The following is a 6,862-nucleotide window of genomic DNA, read 5'->3' on the forward strand; positions in this document are numbered from 1 at the left end:
TTAATGTCTTAATTCTAGTTTAATAAATTTAATACGGTATTCAAAACAATGCTGGTAGAAGAAAAACAGCGAATTCAAACGTTTACATTATTCAAAATTAACGGTCCCAGCATTCAAACTTTTTCAAAGGCCCCTCACCAAAAAAAAACAAAAAAAAAACAAACAACTATTTAGGGATTTGCCAAGACCCTAGATCGCAGTCAGGGTGTGGGATGTTTTCATCATCTTTGCATAGTTTTCGCTCACTCTTACACGAACTGAGAAAAAAACTAAAATCCTTGATCTATCTTTACCTAAACTGCTAATAAATATGAAGTCTCAGTTTAATAGCTAAAGGTAAAGAAAACAGTGCTGGACTTTTCAGTCCCTACCAGCGGCGCTGATCTTCAATTAATGGCCCTTCACCCGGAAAGTACAATGGGGGTTTTGGGGCCAGTCATCCTATGCATTCGGACACATTTCCTGTTTACCTTCCTCAGATTACTGCACGTGAGCTGGCCATCTAAAGCTGGATCGACCATAGCTGATCTTACAGACTCATACCATTGATGTCCGTTCCAAACCGAATAACCAGCGACGCAAAAACTCAAACACATGTCCTCACGGACGAAGGATTTCAAGATTGGCGTGGTAACCACTTAGCTAGGACGGCTTACCTCAGTTTAATAATAGACTAAAATCGTAACAACAGTAAAATGGAATCACAATTTCAACTTAGGCTTAATAACTGATTTTAAAACGACTAATCGCTTAATTGTCTCTTCAATAGAAAACACGTGGAATAGAAATTAAAAAAAATAAAACAAACAAGTGCACAGACAGAGCAAGCGTAAATTTAAAAACATAAAAAACACGCTAACGTGGACATTGAAGTAATGACAATAGAAGCATCATAAATAACCCGACACCCGTTTGTTCAAGATCATAATCATAAAAATTAAAACCCAATAAGCGACGAAAAGAAATTGATGGAATTGAATCATTACTAATAGAATATTTAATATGGAAGGAATCTTCGAACAGCATTGTTCTTGGCTAAAAAAGAGTCAGTTACAACTGAAACGAATTAAACATAATGCATAAATAGATTTAAAAAAAAACTGCGTTCTAATTCTTTAAAAGCTAAAATTGTTTAAGGAAAATAATAGAACCTGGCTAAAATATTGAGGTTTTTTTCTCAATTTGTTGTGCTCAGTAGAATTGTAGGCTATGATTCCAATATCCGTTTTTTAATTGATTTATTTTTGCTCTTTCCGGAAATTCACAATAACGTAGTAACCACGACGCTTTTCTTGGGGGGGGGGGGGGGGGTTAACGACCCTCCTAATAATTTAAAGATAAAAATAGGTATATAGCCCATGCCCCTTGGCTTTCTGGATGTGGACCCTCTTGCCCCCTCTTAAAAAATAAATGCTGGAGTGACGCTCCAGTCCGGAACTGAACCAAAAAAAAACTACACAGACAAAAGTGCATAAAATCAAACTGCAACAATGACAAAGGGACCAGTATAAAGTCTAAACAAACATGCTAAAGTGTTAGTGAAATCAAACAAGAGCTAAGAGCTCATATGGCACTTGTGATGAGGTTGGAAGAGCCGAGAGCTCATATGGTATGAGCTCTAGCAAAATTCTAAGAATCAATACATTGCTTGGAAAGGAAAATCAGAGGGTTAATGCCGGCCGGAATTTAAAGTAAGAGCTCTGAGTCACGAGGTCCTTCTAAATATCAAAATTCATTAAGATCCGATCACCCACTCATAAGTTAAAAATACCTCAATTTTTCTAATTTTGCATCTCCCTTCAGCCTCCCAGATGGTCGAATCGGGAAAACCACTTTATAAAGTCAAGTTGTGCAGCTCCCTGACATGCCTACCAATTTTCATTGTCCTAGCACGTCCAGAAGCACCAAACTCGCCAAAACACTGAACCCCACCACCTAAATCCACCAAAGAGAACGGATCCAGTCCGGTTACGTCAATCACGTATCTACAACATTTATAAGCGTTTTCAAAGATTTCTGGTTTCCCCCTACAACCTCCCCCAGAACGTCAAAAGATCTGGTCGGGATTTGAAAAAAGAGCTCTGAGACATGAGTTCCTTCTAAATATCAAGTTTCATTAAGATCCGCTCACTCGTTCTTAAGTTAAAAATACCTCAATTTTTCTAATTTTTCCAAATCAACAACCCCCAGCTCCCTCAAAGAGAACGGATCCGTGTCAATTATGTCAATCTTGTATCTATAACTTGTGCTTATTCTTCCCATCAAGTTTCATCCTGATCTCTTCACTCTAAGGGTTTTCCAAGATTTCCAGTTTTCAAAAAGATTTCTGTTTCCCCCCTCCAACCCTCTGTGTCCCTGGAACTGATTTGAATTGAAAATGGAGCATCTGAGACATAAGATTCTTCTATATATCAAGTTTCATTAAGATCCGATCACCCATTCGTAAGATACCTTGATTTTCACGTTTTCTAATATTTCCGGTTTTCCCTCCAACTCCCTTCAATGTCACCAGATCTGGTCGAGATTTAAATTGATAGTTCGGAAGCACAAGATACTTTTAGATATCAAATTTCATTAAGATCTGACTTCCCTTAAGATCCGATCACTCCTTTGTAAGTTAGAAATGCTTCATTTTTTTTTATTTTCCAGAATTAACCCTCCTCCCCTATCTCCCCCAAAGAGAGTGAATCTGTTCATGTTATTTCAATCACGTATCTAGGACTTGAGATTATTTTTACCACCAAGTTTCATCCTGATCCTCCACTATAGGCATTTTCCAAGATTTTAGGCCCCCCCCCAACTCCCCCCAAAATCACCAGATCCGGTCGGGATTTAAAATAAAAACACTGAGACACGATATCCTTCCAAAAATCAAATTTCATTAAGATCCAATCACTCCTTCGCAAGTTAAAAATACCTCATTTTTTCTATTTTTCAGAATTAACACTCCCCCTAACTCTCCCAAAGAGAGCGGATCCGTTCCGGTTATGTCAATCACGTATCTAGGACTTGTGCTTATTTTTCCCACCAAGTTTCATCCCGATCCCTCAACTCTAAGCGTTTTCCGATATTTTAGGTCCCCCCTCAATTCCCCCTAATGTCACCGGATCCAGTCGGGATTTAAAATAAGAGCTCTAAGATACGATATCCTTCTAACCATCAAATTTCATTAAGATCCCATCACCTGTTCGTAAGTTAAAAATACTTCATTTTTTCTATTCTTTCCGAATTAACCGACCCCCCCCCCCACTCATACCCCCCCCCCCAGATGGGCGAATCGCGAAATGACTATTTCTAATTTAATCTGGTCCGGTCCCTGATACACCTGCCAAATCTCATCGTCCTAGCTTACCAGGACGTGCCTAAAGTAGCAAAACCGGGACAGACAGACAAAACGACAGACAAACCGACAGAATTCGCGATCACTATATGTCACTTGGTTAACACTAAGTGCCATAAAAACTATTATGTAATGCTATAGAGCGGGCAAGAATGCCCACTTTTTGGTACATAAATGTGTCTCCTGGGCAATCAAAAAGTTTCATTTTTAGCTAAAATGTGTCCATTGAAATCTGAAAAGCTAAATTTATTATTTTTTTTTTTACCAGTTGTATTATTGACCAAAAGAGGCTTTGTAAACCTCTTTCAAAGCGGCCAGTTAACATCAAATATGAAAACGAAAAAAAAAATCGAAAACGAAAAATAAAAATTCATAAAAAACGAATTAGCGTAAAACCACAAAAAGCATGTAAATATGTAAATTCCTTACTTTGGAAAAAATCGACATCTCTGGGAAAACCAGGATGCTAAAAAATAAAAACGAGAAAAAAGCATTAATTTGGTAAAAACAGATATTTTTAACCAAAATAAATGTCCAGTTGTAAAATATTTTGTTTTTTGTAATGCAGTTACAATATGTCTCCCTTCTTTGACCGAGTTTATTACAACATACCGAGTTTATTACTTTGACCGAGTTTGAAATACAAACAGCTTGGTGGACTGTGATGAAATCTCGAGAGCCATCGCTGATTGGAGTAAAGCCAAGCCAGAAAGTCTCAGTGAGGGGCAAAGCTAGCATAATCATTTTTCAGAGTTGTATAAAAATGAGGTCATTTCGATTCTAGGCGTCTATCCTCCCGAAAAATACCCTCGGCGTTTACCCCCCGCTGGAAAAATCCACCTAAAATACTCCCCCGAAGAAAACACCTCCCGCGGAAAATACCTTCCGCGGAAAATACTTCCCGGAAAATTCCCCCCGTGGAAGATAAGGTTTTCCAAATTTGACGATTTTTCTTATTTTCCGTAGGGGGCAGGAAATTTGGTACTTGTGTATTATACGCCACTCATTCAAGTTTATGCTTTGTAAAACTCGAGAGCAAACAGGTTTGTTCCTTCATTTCTTCCAGCTTAGCGGGAGACAAGACAAGTGTCAGATTAGACGGGAAATTGTTGACGGGTTATTTGCACATAAGGAGGGGCGGGGGGGGGGGGTAAGTATTTGTACAGTTTGAAGCTAGAAAACGTTCTTTGTTCATAATATGCAGAATAATCGTCCCTAACACATTTTGCATGCAGAACCGCTATGCTACCCCCCCCCCTCCTAATATGAAAATATTTAGCCCAAAATTTGTTTCTAAAGCAACGAAGAAACTGGTTTGTTCTCGAGTTTTACACATCGTAAACTGGAGCGAGTGGTGTATAATACACATGGGGAGAGAAAAAGAGAGCCAGATTTCCCGGTATTATTTATGAACGATAAGAAATTAAGTTAAACAACAGCGCTAAAGTTTTTTTATGGTATTTTAAAACAAATCCTGTTATTATAATTAAACAACGATTGTATTTCAGGAATCGTTCTTAAGGAACTAGGACAAAAAGTCAAACTTTAACGTAAAGAGCAAGGTTTTGTGGAAGGGACAACTTCTTTCATATCCGTAATGATCTCTGTTCTTTTAAGTTTTGATGTTGCTCCTTACTTTCAGTTGAAAAAGCTTGTTTTTTTCTATTTAATTCTGATCATTTTTATATAATACCGGGAAATCCAGCTCCCTCTCCATGAAAAATCCCAGTACTTTTGTATTATACGCCACTATCTCAAGTTTACGATGTGTAAAACTTGAGAACAAACCGGTTTCTTCGTTACTTTAGAAACAAATTTTGGCTATATATTTGCATATTATTCCAGGGGGTAAAGTATAGCAGGTCTGGATGCAAAATATGTTAGGTGCAATTATTTTGCATATTATGAAGTAAGAATGGTTTTTTGACTTCATATTGTCCAAATACTTTACCCCTCCCCTCCTTATGTACAAGTATGTGGCCCAACTTATGTATTTCCCATCTATTCTGTCACTTGTTTGTGTCTTGTCTCAAGCTAAAAGAAACTAACAAAGAAACCGGTCTGTTCTCGAGTTTTACCCTCCATCAAACTCCCTCTATAAGGCTTAACTTCGTTCGGACACAAAAATGCACAGCCAAGACTCTAGCTCTTACTCCCTACTGAGTGTGGATGACATCAATAAGCCCCTTTTTGAAGATGTCTAGATGGTAGTAATTTAGGGTCTCCCTACCTCCTCCTCCTTAAACGTCGAATCAGTCCACGACTTTTAAAAGATAGAAATAGCATATCAAATGTTACTTCTAGCTAAATTCGGGTTAGATCCGGGAAACTTTTGTGGTAGACGCCGCATCAGATTCTGGTACATAAATGGGATGACTAGGACCTTAAGTCTAGTTTCAACCAAGTTTTGCCGCAATCCAGCAATCCCTTCGCGTAGATGTCCTGATGACAATAATCCAGGGATCCTTTCCTCTTTTCTCAACAGAGTAAATTTAGTCAATTAATAGTCAATTAATTAGTCAACGGCTAAAATTATCTTACCTAAGATTCGAACTTAAGTAATTACGGTCACAGCTAAGTGTTTTAATCACTGCCCTAAGAGTGTTGGTTTTACAGTTTTGGCTCCACCCAATCACCCATTTATTTTTTTTATTGATAGAAGGGAGGAATATACGATAGGGGAGAATTTTGACGTTGTATTAATACACAAAGAAACAAAATACCAATTATTACTGTAATTTTTCTGGCGCAATCCGAAGCAGTTATAGCAACATATCGTTTTGTCTTATTGTTCATTACTAGTCTGATACTTCATCTACATCTTGTAGCAAAAAATGCTTAGCCATTATTTATCACAATGTCTTCAACCTTCAGTGGTCTCTAATTTCAGTCAGCAAATCATTTATCAAAACTGTTAAATGATGTTCGATGTTTTATTATTGCAATGACAAATCTGGAAGTGGTAAAAAAAAATGGCTCACAAATTTCAGTGACAAAAGTATCGAACAAGTTATGAAAGAGCTGTAAAGAAATTCGGCCTTCGTTATTTATTGGTTAGTGAAATTACTAAAACATGCTGATTCTCCACAGAGTTGCTATCTGTACATTTTTCAAGTCAATACAAAGTTTCTCAGAGATCTCAAGGGGTTAAAGAATAAAAGATTATATAGGCGCCTTTTCTTTAGCTGAACATGGGACATTTCTTTTGGACAAATTCTTTAATAAATTGGTGATTTAAATAAGATTTAAAGACAAACTTTAGCACCTTGTATTAGAAATGACATAAATAACTACGAAAAGATTGTATTTACACCCTTAAGAACACGGATGTTTGTATGAACACCAGAAAAATAGGTGGCCATAGTAATATTCTAGCTGATCTTAGGACACTTTTTTTTTAGAACAAATTGGTGATAACCCTGGTCATCTGTTTAAGAAAACATTTGATGGTATAAGAATTTGGACTACTAGATGGAATGAGTATTTTTTACTTTTGAACGCTCATTAGATTTCAGTTTAATA

The sequence above is a fragment of the Artemia franciscana genome, chromosome 8 (assembly GCF_032884065.1).
Source record: "Artemia franciscana chromosome 8, ASM3288406v1, whole genome shotgun sequence".
NCBI classification, from domain to species: domain Eukaryota; kingdom Metazoa; phylum Arthropoda; class Branchiopoda; order Anostraca; family Artemiidae; genus Artemia; species Artemia franciscana.